We start from the raw sequence: 13,989 nt of genomic DNA, 5'->3' as shown, positions 1-13,989 counted from the left end.
CTGTGTCCCTGCCAGCAGCGCGTGTGGATCCCCGCGGCTCCAGGTCCTGCAGGCGCCTCATGGGGTCCGTGTAATTTCTCCCAGATTTTCCAGGAGTGGGTGGGGTGTCTCTGTTAAGGATTTTACCGAGTTTCTCTAATTACTGATGCCATTGAGCCTCTTTTCATGTGCTTACTTTCCATCGTTATTCCCTGATGAAGTGTCTGTTAGTATTTTGCCCATTAAAAAACAATTGGGTTGTTTGTATTTTAGTGTTTAATTTTGAAATTTCCTTATGTGTCTGGGTACAAGTCTTGTGTGCGGTATGTGATTTGCAAATATAGTCTCCCCATCTGTGAGTTGTCTTTTCTTTTTCTTAACAGTCTCTTTTGAATGAAAGAGTATTTTAATTTTACTAGTGTGCAATTTATCACTTTTTTTTATGGGTTGTGCTTTTGAAGTTGTGTCTAAGAACTCTTTCCTACCCCAAGGCGAGAAAGATTTTCTTCTATGATTTCTTCAGAAAGTTTTATAGTTTAGGTTTTACATTTAAGTCTATGATCTACTTTTGACTAATTTTAGTGTAAGATGTGAAGAAATAGCTCAAAGTTTGTTCATTTATTTATTGCATATGATTCACTTGCTCTTTAAACTTTTAAAAATATTTTTCAGCACATCACTATATTTAAAAAGGATTTTTACAATGGTTTTATCCTGAATGTCTGTTTCCAGTGTGCGTGTAAACAGAGTGTCTGGCCAACCACACTCTTGGGAAGAGAAAATTTGTTAGTTCTTCACGGATGCTTTCATTCTGCAGGGACGTTTTTGGGAAGGAACTATTTACTCACTTTTTATATTGTTTGATACTCAACTAATTTTATGCACTTATTAAATAATTTTTATTTTAGCATTAAACAGTCAACCTTGCCCCATGTGTTTGCACATCATATATATGGTTAATTAATGCATTGTGGAGTTAACAAAGAAGAGTTTTCTAAACATTTAAATACCAATTTAGAAAGTATGCAGCCATTTAGAAACATTTAATTTAATTCTCAGTTCTCACATAGCAGAATCTCTTAAACACTGTGTTCTGAACTTCTTGACAAACACAGACAAAAATACCACAATGGTTCTAAAGCTAGTAAAAACCCTTATAGGATATTATAAAATGTTATACTTTTGACTAACCATATTAAGAAAATTTTCCTTCTTCCTCTAAGTAATCTATTTCGTAAGATTATAATTTTGGAATTCACGCTCCTACAACTTTTAAAAGGCTCAGGTCTTAGGTTTCCCAGCTGCCTCTGCGGGTCTTGGGCAGTGGACTTTTGGTGAGTGGGGCAGCTTTGCAGAGCCAGGCAGTTGAGGCACAAACCACTGATATTCAGATGGATCCCTTTTATGTGGTCAAGTAAGTGTTATGTCATTAGACTCTTATGCCCCCGTTTTTGTGTGGTTTTGGATTTTGGGAGACTTGGTCTTTTTCCACTAATGTCGCATTTTTTTTAAAGGTTTGTGCACCTTGTATTTCTTATGGCATATCAATCTGGTCTGTTATTATTACTAAAAATGTATGTGTTGCTTTAACAGCTTTCATTATAAATAGGAGAACTGTTTAGAGGTTTTGTCTCCTAGGAGATGAGGGCTGGGTCTGTGTGGTTAGCTCTTCTCTGAGGAGATTTGGCTAATTTATCATTTTGGAATAAACTTTCTTCTTTTGTGACAAGTGGTACCCTAAATTGTTGGCTACTTTCTCTCTGGTTAATTATATGTGACCTGCTGCTGCTTGATCCTTTCTGTTCTTGTATAGTCTCTGCTTTTACAGAATCTGTCTCACTCCAACTTTTATTCAGTTTTCTGCTTTCAAAGACAGAATAAAGAGCATAATTATGCTTATGAACAGACTAATGCTGATCAGAAGAAACAAAACATCCTCATGTACCTATTTGTTTCTATGTATTAAAATCAATAACAAGTAGATGTTTAGTTATATTTTTCTTGGTATTTCAATTGTGTTCTTAAAACACTATATTAATTCTATTCACCTGAATTTCATTATGGACTTTGGCTTTTATACAGATTTAACTTATTCCACTTGCTATTCTTCTTCTTATTATTATTAAGTTTTGGTCTGATGGTCACAACTTGTCCACTGAAACCCCCTCCCGGCTTCACGTGACTCTTTGTCGCTTTAGCACAGCCCCTGGCATCCTTGAGGTTATTCTTGCTTTTTAGTAACAACAGGATGTTTCATGTGTATCCTGATTTTTTTCTTGTCTCCAGACATGGAATTGCTGTCTTCCAAGGAGTTCCAGTGGAGAATAAAGTCTGAGTGCCAGAGGGAGGTGGTGGCGGGTACCAGCCCCACCGCTGCTGAGAATCCTAATTAAGAGAGAGCTGAAAAGCAACTTGTTAGGACGTTCTGCTCTCATTAACTCTTCCCACTTTCCGTATCTATCATCTGCCCGTACCTGACTTCTTCTGGTGCATTGTTTCCTCCACCAGAAAGCCTCCTCCGTATTTACCAGAGCAAAGCCAGTGATCTCTGGAGTCCCTGAGATTTCCCAGGGAACACGTGTGTTTTTGCAGCAGGAACGTGGGGCAGTAGCTGGTGTCTGTCACTCTCTCAGTGGTCTGCAACCTTGTGTCAGTTTGATGTTGCCTTGTATCAAATGTCTTAGTGCTCTAGTTTGGGTTGGTTTCTTGGGAAGAGGTGATGAAAAATTTGGGTGAGCGGTTTTTTGAACTTTTCATCTGTTGCTGGTAGGAGAGGTGAAATGTTACCACTGCATGTTGCAGGAACCACTTTACCTGTGAGGAAATTGTATTTTCCAAGTTACAGTATTTTTTAGAAAAAAAATCACCATAGTTTACTTTTCAGTAATTTTACTGTTTCACAGAATGCTTAAGATAAATATATAATAAGAATATTTTAGAATAGGGCAGCTAATATTTTAACAATGTGATATAGTATATGGGTATATGTGTGTTTATGGGTGTGTGGGTCTATGAAATATGTTTGTTGTTTCTGTAATCCAGGTAAATGCTGGCGTGTTTTATTATGCCCACATAATAAAAGTAGGATCCAACAGAAGCCAATGTGTGCATTTTTGGACTTTGTATATTTTATAATTGTTTTACAGTAGGATGAAATTTTAAATATTGTGAAGCTATTTGGCTGCTATTAAACTCATACTGAAAACATGCCACACTGTTTTAATTTGGTATGATTTAATGGTAAACAAATCCTATCTCAGTGATACCAGAATGATCATTAAAAATGTTTTTTTTTCACTTTAAAGAATTTAGAGGTACTCGTGGAATTTGGTAACGGTTTTGCTCGTGCAGTATCGTCTTTTACCCTGTCTGTTTTCATCCTTGAAATAACCAAGATTCACACCATTGAAACGTTTTCTGTAAAGAGACAATTTACAGAGGCATGTTCTTAAATGTTAGGAGGTGAGAGCGGATGATGAAAGATACACTTTCTAGGTTCCAGAAGGGGTTTTGTCTATCGCAACACTGTTTTTTTAATATAGATTTCCTGCGTCTCTGTGCAGCGGATGTTTGCCCGTGAAGGGGGCCTAATGGAAAAGCCTGTGAAACGTCCCTCCTAATGTGTCTAAGCCCAAAGGGTTCTATTCTTCTTCATGGACAGGTTTGTAACTTTCCCCCTACCTGGTTCTCAGGACACATTTCTGGGACGTATGCTTATTATTTTTACTAACCCTTATCCTTGTCTTAATTAGAAAAATAACATCAAGAGGATAGAAAAAAAGCCACCAGACAGTGGCTTCCCACTGCAGGCAGGTGTAAATGCATGTGTTAAAGATCGTCTTCCTGACTCAGCCAAGGTCTTCAATTTCAGAGCTGGAGAGAGTCAGTGACTGACCGTTTTCCTGTGGCCTTGTTCCCGTCCCCGTGGGTGACTGGTTGAGCTGGATTCACTTGGTGCTGCCTCGGTGAAGAGAGAATCTTCCAGTCCTGGTTAGGCTGATGATCACTCCTACGGAAACTGAATCAGCAGCCCCTGCTTGGTGAACGTCGTGTCTGAAGATGTGACTGTTGCTCTGCAGAACCTTTGGTGTTTGTTTCTACCAGTGCCTTCCAGCAAGCTGGGAGTGCCTTGCAAAGTGCTCTGCAGACCAGGTGACATGAGGTTTGTTCCTCACGCACTGGTCTCTGTCTTATTTTTGTTTCTGGTGACTTTCAGAGGAGCAGTTGGTTTTGCTAAGTGCAGTCCATCTGTAAAAGTCCTCAGGACGCTTGGCAGGATCGGCAGACAGCTTTTCCGAAGGGCTGCATCTTCCTTCTTTTAAGTAAACGTCGAGGGCTTTGGCTGGGTGCCGGTTCTGTGAAGTGCGGTTTCACTGAGGAGGACCGTTAGTTTAGGGAGCCTGTGGCCGGCACTCTGATTTGTGAGCTTTAATACGAAAACCCTTCTAGAAATGTGAGCCCATAGCTTGGTGTGTTTGCGCCGTGGCGTCCATCGGAGTTTTACAAGGCAGATTATCGGAACCCTGTCCTGACAGTGTATGTTTGATTTGCACGTCATCCAAATAATTCAGCTCCTTTTTTACAACGTGGAATGAAGCGTGACTGATCGCAGAGGCCGTGGTCACCTTGTCAAAGATGCCCTCTGAGTAACATTCTGTGGCGCCCACTGTGTATTTCCCACCTGGTTTAATCCCTCCGTTTTGCAGATAAAGAATCTGAGAGTAAGTGAGTCTCTGCCCCTTCAGGTCCAGGGTCGGCGCCAGGTTGCAGCCGCCAGCACCCCACTGTCTCGTGTGCCCGCACAGACCTTTCTGTGGGGCTCTTTATCAGACTCTCCTCCAGTTACCCAGATGGCGTCAGGGATTTTGCTGGGACCCTGACGGATACATACTGATAGCATAATAATGTTAATAAAAGGCCCTAAGACATTTGTGACACAGAACTGAGTCTTCACATCCTGTGAAATTTCCCTAGAAAACAAAGACACGCGATTTTGATTTAGAGCGGGGTTCTTAACTTGGGGTGCAGGGACCCCTCAAGGGGTTAGCGGGTAGGAATTCACGTGGCTCTGTGAGCCTGGATAGGAAAGACACTGTCTTTGTTTTCAGCAGCTTCTGATTGGAATTTACCATTTCCTTTAATTATCAGTGTAGGCAGCAAGCCACAGCACTGTCACCTGTGACCAAGAGAGACGGCAGATGTTTTCGTGTCACGTCCATGTTGTCACGTTATCTTGAGTGGTGAGCTCGTCAGTGCTTTGAAATTAGTGTCAGTGTTATACCTACCGCTACATCGTCTAATGTAACGTGTTAATAAACATCTGATATCGTCACATCATGGTTAAGAATACTTGATTACTCAGTTTCAGTGCAACCATCCTGTGTGTTTTATCATGTGCATCTGTGCACGTTGTTCTGAGAAGGGGTCCGTGGGCTTGTGTAGTAGCTCAGGGCATTTACCCATCCACCTGACCGTCGGGACGAATGACCAGAAAGTGTGTGGACAGTTGTCTGTTATCAGTGCAATGGATACGAGGACGTGTGGATTTCCTGTTCATTTAACAAGTTCACTGGCATCTCCTAGGGGCCACGCACCCAGCGATGCACAATGCTGTCCCTGTCATGGGGCTACTTGATGCTGGGTGACAGGCAGTGCTAGTGGCTCCATGTCTCAGTCTCCAACATTTACTCATAGACCGAGGTGTCATTACTGCTGTCCCTCTTTTATCATGGCGGACACTGAGCCTTAGAAAGATTCAACAACCTTCTCAAGGTCACTCAGTGGGTGAGTGGAGGAGCTGGGATACAGAGCCGGTCGGCCTGGCGCCTCCTGCTGTGCTGTGCTGCTCATGAGCCAAAAGACGACCACTGCCTTCCAACCAGCCAAGGGCTTCACTCTGGAGAAAAACCGAGACTCACTTGTCACCATGCGTGTGCTGAGATTCCAGGAATCTACACACTCGAGGCTAGAATCCAACATTGCAGGTTAAGGATTGCACAGGATGGGGTAAGAAAGTCTGCTTTCTCTCCCACCCTGCTCTCTGTCTGTTGAATATGCACCTCTTTGTTTTGTGTCCCTGTGTCTCAGAGTTTGAGCAGAAGGAACTGTTGATGGGACCTGTGCTTTGTCATGGGCTTCATTTGCCTCCATCCTGCATGTAGCAAAATCACCATCACCATACAGTGAAGACACCATCACCCTATGGTGAAGTCACCTTTACCCTATAGTGAGGACACCACCACCAACAGTGAAGTTACCATCATCATATAGTGAGGGCACCATCACCCTACAGTAAAGACACCATCACCCTATAGTGAAATCACCATCACCCTACAGTAAAGAACCATCACCCTATATTGAAATCACCATCAGCCTACAGTGAAGACACCATCACCCTATAGTGAAGTCACCATCACAATACAGTGAAGACACCATCAGCCTACAGTGAAGTCACCATCACCCTATAGTGAAGTCACTATCACAATACAGTGAAGTCACCATCACCCTACAGTAAAGACACCATCACCCTATAGTGAAGTCACCATCACAATACAGTGAAGACACCATCACCCTATAGTGAAGTCACCATCACAATACAGTGAAGACACCATCACCCTATAGTGAAGTCACCATCACAATACAGTGAAGACACCATCACCCTATAGTGAAGTCACCATCAGCCTACAGTGAAGTCACCATTAGCCTACAGTGAAGTCACCATCACCCTATAGTGAAGTCACCATCAGCCTATAGTGAAGTCACCATTAGCCTACAGTGAAGTCACCATCACCCTATAGTGAAGTCACCATCACCCTACAGTAAAGACACCATCAGCCTATAGTGAAATCACCATCAGCCTACAGTGAAGTCACCCTCACCATATAGTGAAGTCACCATCACCCTACAGTGAAGTCACCATCACCCTATAGTGAAGTCACCCTCACCCTATAGTGAAGTCACCCTCAGCCTACAGTGAAGTCACCATCACCCTATAGTGAAGTCACCATCACCCTATAGTGAAGTCACCCTCAGCCTACAGTGAAGTCACCCTCAGCCTACAGTGAAGTCACCATCACCCTATAGTGAAGTCACCATCACCATACAGTGACGTCACCATCATCACCTAGGGAAGACAACATCTCCATGTGTAAGGTCACCATCGCCTCCTGCCTGGTGTCTTGGAGCAGCTTTTCTTGCCCATCTTTCTCGCTGTGTCTCTTCACATCTTGTTCTCTCCGTACGTGTCTGTCTCTGTGTCCAAATTTCCCTTTTTATAAGGGTTCCAGGCCTGTTGGATAAGAGTTCACCCTAATGACCTCCATTTAGCTTGATTTTCTCTGTGAAAACCTTGTGTACAAATAAGGTCACATTCAGGTTTTAGGGGTTAAGACTTCAGTGTACTTTGAGTAGGGGGAACACACGTCAACCTATAACACAACTAATGGCAAATCCAATGAAACTGTCATGATACTTTTCTCTGTCTTCTGTCTGTTTATGGGCTGTAAATTTTAATGAATTGTCAGCTTCATTGTACTCGAGATTCTGTGGGCCATTTTCGTCTTTCTTCTGCCAGCTTAATTGATTGTCTGCCTGTGATGAATAAGCAAATCAAAATCCTCTACTTCTTAGGCTTTAATATAAATTGCAGACAGAATATTATGCTCTGAGAAACAGTGTTTGTACTGATTACATTACCTCCTGTCACATTAGCATCCTTGCTGGTTCCCAGTTTCATAAAGGATAAAATATTCACCAAAACCCAGCGTGGCTTTGGGTGGTGCATCCATATGCTGTGTGTTCACTTTCTCACATGGATCGACTGTTGCTTTACGAAAGGGTTCCATTTCACTTTGTGTTGTTTTCACGTATGAATCCAGTGAGCAGTTCAGCTGTTTCCATCACAGGTATTTCTGGAGCTTGTTGAGTGTTTGCTGTGTGGACGGGGTGCTGCACACGGGTCTTCAGACTCATGGAAGACGCAGTTTAAAAGTCTTTGGGGAGACGGGCTCAGTGATGACACATTAAATAACGATAGATAAGTGCTCTCAAGAAGAAATTCAGTGCTTGGAGCTTTCGTTGTAGTTGGGTGCTAAAGCTTGAGTACAGCGCTCCCTTCAGCTGTGTGTCGGGGTCCCCAAGGACACCCCCAGGTTCGGCGGTCCATGGGGAGGGCTCCCAGGGCTCAGCATACAGTCGTACTCATGGCTATGATTTTTACAGCAAAAGTTTGTTCTCTGATGGCTTAAGTGTTGGATGTGCTGTCACATCTCCCGCTGCTCCCTCCTCCGCCCCAGCGCAGGCTGGCTTTCTGTCATGTTGCGTTGAGAACAGCAAGCCTGTTCTGGACTCAGGGCTCTTGTGCTCTCTCACCCTTCTGCCTAGGATGACGCTCACCGTGTGTTCAGTTTGTCGGGGCTGCTGTAACAACACATCACGCCCTGAATGGCCTCTGACAACAGAAATCTGTTGTTTCCCAGTTCTGGAGGTGGGTGCCCTCGGGGGGCGTTCCTTCTGAGGACTGTGAGGGAGGGGTCTCTGCTTTGCTTGCAGATGGTCTTCTCGCTGTGTCTCTTCACATCTTGTTCCCTCCATACGTGTCTGTCTCTGTGTCCAAATTTCCCCTTTTATAAGGGTTCCAGGCCTGTTGGATAAGAGTTCACCCTAATGACCTCCATTTAGCTTGATTATCTCTGTGAAAACCTTGTGTACAAATAAGGTCACATTCAGGTTTTAGGGGTTAAGACTTCAGTGTACTTTGAGTAGGGGGAACACACGTCAACCTATAACACCATGTTTTGAGCATTTTCTTTGTAACGCCTCTGTTCTCCACTGACTTGGGTGCTCCACCAGCATTCTGGGTATGTTTTGGGTTGTACTACATGCCTAACAGCTAACACTGGTGCTCGAATCTATTATGAACTCCAGAAATGTTTGTTGAATGACTGAATGACTAAAAAGGGGTGACCAGAGAGGCAGAAGGAGGACCAGGAGGTTGGCATAGAGAGGAAGCCAAGAGCAGAGGGTTTCAAGAAGGTGGGGGTGCATATCAGTACCTCCTGGGATAGACACGTCAGGAAGGAGGATGGTAAAATGTCTGGGAAACTGTACCATTGAGGACAGATTTCATTTGGTTGGGGACGGAACGGGAATAATGGAAGCAGGGACGTAAGTTATAATTTTTGAGGCAAACAAAACAAGTTGGGGACTTATCCCACGTATTAGAGGCTGGTTCTACAATTGAAAATCAATTAATGTAATCCATCACTTCAGCAGCCAAAGAAGAAAAGTCACATGATCATATCGACAGTTGAGAAAAAGCATTTGACAGAATCCAACATCTAATCATGATAAAAACTCTGAGCAAACTGGGAGTCCAGGGGGAGCTTCCGCACTAGATAATCTACAAGAACCCCACAACTAACATCATACTCAATGCTGATAAACTAGATTCTTTTCCTCTAAGATCAAGACCAAGGGAAGGCTGTCTCCTCTTTCCTCTCCTTTGGAACTTCGTACTGGAACTCCTGGCTTATGCAGCACCACAAGGAAAGGCAGTGAAAGGCATACAGATTGGGAAGGAAGAAATAAAACTGTTTGAGGTGACATGTTTGTTTTTGTAGAAAATGACAAAGAACCATTAAAAACCCTCTCAGAACTGGTAAGCAATCATAGCCAGGTTGCAGAATACAAGGTTAATATACAAAAGTCAGTTGCTTTCTTATATCCCAGAAATGAAAAATTGGAATTTGAAATAAAAAACAATTTATTTTAGCACCAAAAATGAAATACTTAGGTAAAAATCTGACAAAAAATGTACAAGATCTATATGAGGCTAACTCCAAAACTCTGATGAGAGATATCAAAGAAGAACTAAATAAATGGAGAGAGATTCCATGTTCATGGATAGGAAGACTCAATGTTGTTGAGATGTCAGTTTTTCACAACTTGATCTATAGATTCATTGAAATTCCAGTCAAAACACCAGTAAGTTATTTTGTGAATATCAACAAACTGATTGTAAAGTTTATTTGGAGAAGCACAAAACCCAAAATAACCAACACCGTAATGAAGGAGAAGAACAAAGTCAGAGGACTGGAACTATGCACGTTCAAGACTTACCATAAATACAGCTACAAGGGCTGACCTGGTGGTGTCGTGGTTAAGTTTGCGCACTCCACTTCAGTGGCCTGTGGTTCACGGATTCAGATCCTGGGTGTGGATCTACACACCACTCATCAGGCCATGCTGTGGTGGTGCCCCGCATACAAAGTGTAGGAGGATTGGCAACAGATGTTAGCTCTGGGACAACCTTCCTCATGCACATACAAACACACGGCTATGGTAATCGAGAGAGTGTGGTGTTGGTGAAAGAATAGACAAATAGATCAATGGAACAGAATAGAGAGCCCAGAAATGGACCTAGATAATTGTACTTAACTGGTCTTTGGCAGAGTAGCAAAAGCAACACAATGGCGAAAAACACTTGGTGCTGGGACAATGGTACATCCACACACACAAAATGAATCCAGACACATGCTTACATCCTTCACAAAAACCAACTCAAAATGGACCACAGACCTAAACGTAAAATGCAAAACTATACAACTTGTAGAAGATAACATAGAAAGTCTGGATGACCTTGGTAGGGTGATGAGTTTTTAGATTCAGCACCAAAGGTGTGATCCATGAAAGAAAGAATTGATCAGCTGGACTTCATTGAAATAAAGAATTTCTGCTCTGTGAAAGACAATGTTAAGAGAATAAAGAGACAAGCGACAGACTGAGAGAAAATATTTGCAAAAGACATATCTGACAAATGATTAGTACCTGAAATATACAGAGAATTCTTAAAACTGAACAGTAAAAGAAACAACTCAATGTAAAAATGAACAGAAGATTTGAATGGATATCTCACCAAAGAAGAAATACGTGGGTAAAAATCTAACAAATATCTCTATACAGGTGGCAAATACATGTATGAAAAGAAGTTCAACATCGTATGTCATTAGGGACTTGCAAAGTAAGACAGCAATGAGATGCCACCACTCACCTGTTAGAACGGCCGAAATCCAGGACACGGACAACACCAAGTGCTGGGGAGGGTGGGAAGCAACAGAACTCTCCTTGCTCCTGGCAAATGCAAAATGGAACACTCGTTTTGGAAGACAGTTTAACAGTTTCTTAAAAAACTAACCATACTCTTACCATTTGACCCAAAGAAACATGCTCCTTGGTATTTACCCAAATGAGTTGAAAACTTACTTCCACACAAAATCTTGCCCCCAGATGTTTATGGCAGTTTTAGTTCATAACTGCCCAAACTTGGAAGCAACCAAGATGTCCTTTAATAGACGAATGGGTAGACCAACTGTGGCAGATGTATACAGTGGAGCATGTTGCTGGGTGATAAAAAGAAATGAGCTATCAAGCCATGAAAAGGCCACATACTGTATGATTCCACCTCTATGACATTCTGGAAAAGGCAAAACTATGGAGACAGCAGAAAGATCAGTGGGTGCCAGGGTTTGGGGGTGGGGAGGGTGAATAGGAGGATTTTCAGGGCAGTGAAACTATTCTGTATGGTACCATAATAGTGGATACATGACGTTGTGCGTTTATCAAAACCCACGTAGAAGTGTATAACAGAGAGAGTGAACCCTAATGTGACCTGTGGACCGTAGTTAATAATAATATGTCAATATTGGCTCAGCAGTTGTAACACATGTTCCACACTGACCCAAGACGTTAATAAAGGGCAACTGGGAGGGATGAGGAATGGGTTATACGTGAACTCTTGTGCTTTCCTCTCAATTTTTTTGTAAGCCTAAAACTGCTCTAAAAAATAAAGTCTATTTATTTAAAAAATGAGTTTACATACTTATTTTATTGTCACCAAAAAATGGAGAGGTGGACAGCCCTGTGTTTGGGTGACCGTAAGCACCTTGCTGGAAGAGCTAGTTGGTGGCAGGACTCAGGGTTCGAAAAGAGGTCGTCTGCTTCGGGCCTCAGTACATTGTCTACAGCACGGAAACTCATTAGCTAATTGCCTCGCTGCTGGAGCGTTCTGGCGGGAAGTTCCTGTCTCAGACTTGTAAATCTTGCGGACTGTGGTGTGCCGTCTGGCATCAGGACACATGAATGCACTTGGTGAGGAGCGGCGCTGACAAAGGACTGGAATGTCCTTGGGATGCTACAGTCCCCTGTGGTTGCTCTGGTGCACGAGTCTCGTCCAGGGTCCGGTTGTCCGAACAGCCAGCGTGGACTCATTCACAGCCCTGCCTGGAGTGAGGGATGCGGTGCAGGAAGGATGCTGCCGGTAGCTGAGATGAAAGCCTTGGCTACGTTACAGAGAAAGACATGGAAAGACAGGCTTCAAACAGCTTCTCATAGTACTTCTAATGTTGAGGTTTTGCCTTTTTTTTTTTTTTTTTGCAGCTTTTTAGTGTTAATGGTGATAAAAAATCGATTGAAATTCTTGTTAGCTGACATGGTTTCTTTACATACTAAATTTGGTTTTTGTTTTATATCATTGTTTCCCAATTAAAGAAATAAACCAAGAAGGATAAATATTTCTTGGTTTTTGGTCTTTTTGTCCTTTTGCTGTAGATTCTATAATGGCTCTGAGGAGTTTTTCATTGTTCTTCGAGTAGCACTAACCACAACCTTTCAAGTGTGACCTTTGTTATGCAAATTTTCAAATCCACTGGTTAGAAATTACAATGGAGTTCTGGGATGACTTCCCAGGTTTTGCAGAAAAATCACTTTAATTACCAATAACTCATTGCTGCTGCCAACTCTGCTGATATTATCAAATGGCAAATCGACTGGCCTGTTTGCCGTGACTTAAAAATAAAGGCAGCTCTGTAGTTAGAAGACGTCGCCACGGCTCTCCATCCCTGCATCACTGTGGCTCTCCATCCGTGCATCACCGTGGCTCTCCATCCCTGCGTCACCGTGGCTCTCCATCCCTGCATCACCATGGCTCTCCATCCCTGCGTCACCGTGGCTCTCCATCCCTGCGTCACCATGGCTCTCCATCCCTGCGTCACCGTGGCTCTCCATCTGCGTGGCTCTCCATCCCTGCATCACCGTGGCTCTCCATCCCTGCGTCACCGTGGCTCTCCATCCCTGCATCACCGTGGCTCTCCATCCCTGCGTCACCGTGGCTCTCCATCCCTGCATCACCGTGGCTCTCCATCCCTGCGTCACCGTGGTTCTCCATCCGTGCGTCACCGTGGCTCTCCATTCCTGCATCACCGTGGCTCTCCATCCCTGTATCACCGTGGCTCTCCATCCTTGTGTCACCGTGGCTCTCCATCTGCGTGGCTCTCCATCCCTGCATCACCGTGGCTCTCCATCCCTGCGTCACCGTGGCTCTCCATCCCTGCGTCACCGTGGCTCTCCATCCCTGTATCACCGTGGCTCTCCATCCCTGCATCACCGTGGCTCTCCATTCCTGCATCACCGTGGCTCTCCATCCCTGTATCACCGTGGCTCTCCATCCTGATGGGGGAAATCTTCCTCGTCATGGACCGAGCAGCTTCCTAAGGCTGGTAGTGAGCCTGTAGGGATCCGTGTTTCTCAGGAAAGCATTGAGTCTCAGTGATTGAAGTAAGCTGAATGAGTATTCCTTCTCTTTTCAATCCTTAACTGATCACCCTGTATTGAGACCGTTTCTCTCTTTCGTTTCTTTGCAAATATATAAACATGACGAGTGTTCATTCACTGTTTTGTTCATTCATTCCACAAGTATTTCTTTGTCATGTGTGTGTCACAGGCATGCGTCTGGATGACAGATACCCAGCAGGTAAACCCCTGATTAAAGTCTAGTTGGTGAGAGATACAAAGGACGAGTAAACAAATAATGATAGAATATTATGCAAAATAGTAATTTCTGTGAAGAAAATATGAAATAGGAAAAGGGGGGAGAGAGTGATGGGGGGTTATCCCGCATAAGACGGCCTCTCTCTGGAGGTGACGTGGACGGGAACCTGGATGAGGTGAGGATGA

At 43.4% G+C, this 13,989-nt stretch overlaps 1 protein-coding gene and 1 long non-coding RNA gene across 13 annotated transcripts in view; one reads left to right on the top strand and one right to left on the bottom strand.

Moving 5' to 3' along the window:
- Nucleotides 1–13,989, top strand: part of DLGAP2 (DLG associated protein 2) — an 817,721-nt gene that overhangs the window by 128,980 nt on the left and 674,752 nt on the right. The gene's annotated exons all lie outside the window — the stretch shown is intronic.
- LOC139080151 (uncharacterized) overlaps nucleotides 1–13,989 on the bottom strand; it is a 76,918-nt gene that overhangs the window by 40,915 nt on the left and 22,014 nt on the right. The window contains exons 2-3 of one of the 3 annotated variants that reach the window (XR_011534416.1): nucleotides 11,030–11,109; nucleotides 1,012–2,793 (exon numbers count right to left, since the gene is read on the bottom strand). This is a non-coding gene — a long non-coding RNA (uncharacterized lncRNA). Of the gene's footprint in view, nucleotides 1–1,011; nucleotides 2,794–3,196; nucleotides 3,397–11,029; nucleotides 11,110–13,989 lie in introns of those variants that run through there. The other 2 variants (XR_011534418.1, XR_011534417.1) reach the window with 2 other exon arrangements.

The sequence above is a fragment of the Equus przewalskii genome, chromosome 28 (genome assembly GCF_037783145.1).
Source record: "Equus przewalskii isolate Varuska chromosome 28, EquPr2, whole genome shotgun sequence".
Lineage (NCBI taxonomy): Eukaryota > Metazoa > Chordata > Mammalia > Perissodactyla > Equidae > Equus > Equus przewalskii.
The sequence above is the reverse complement of the archived record's forward strand: the minus strand, read 5'-3'. Positions and strand labels throughout refer to the sequence as shown.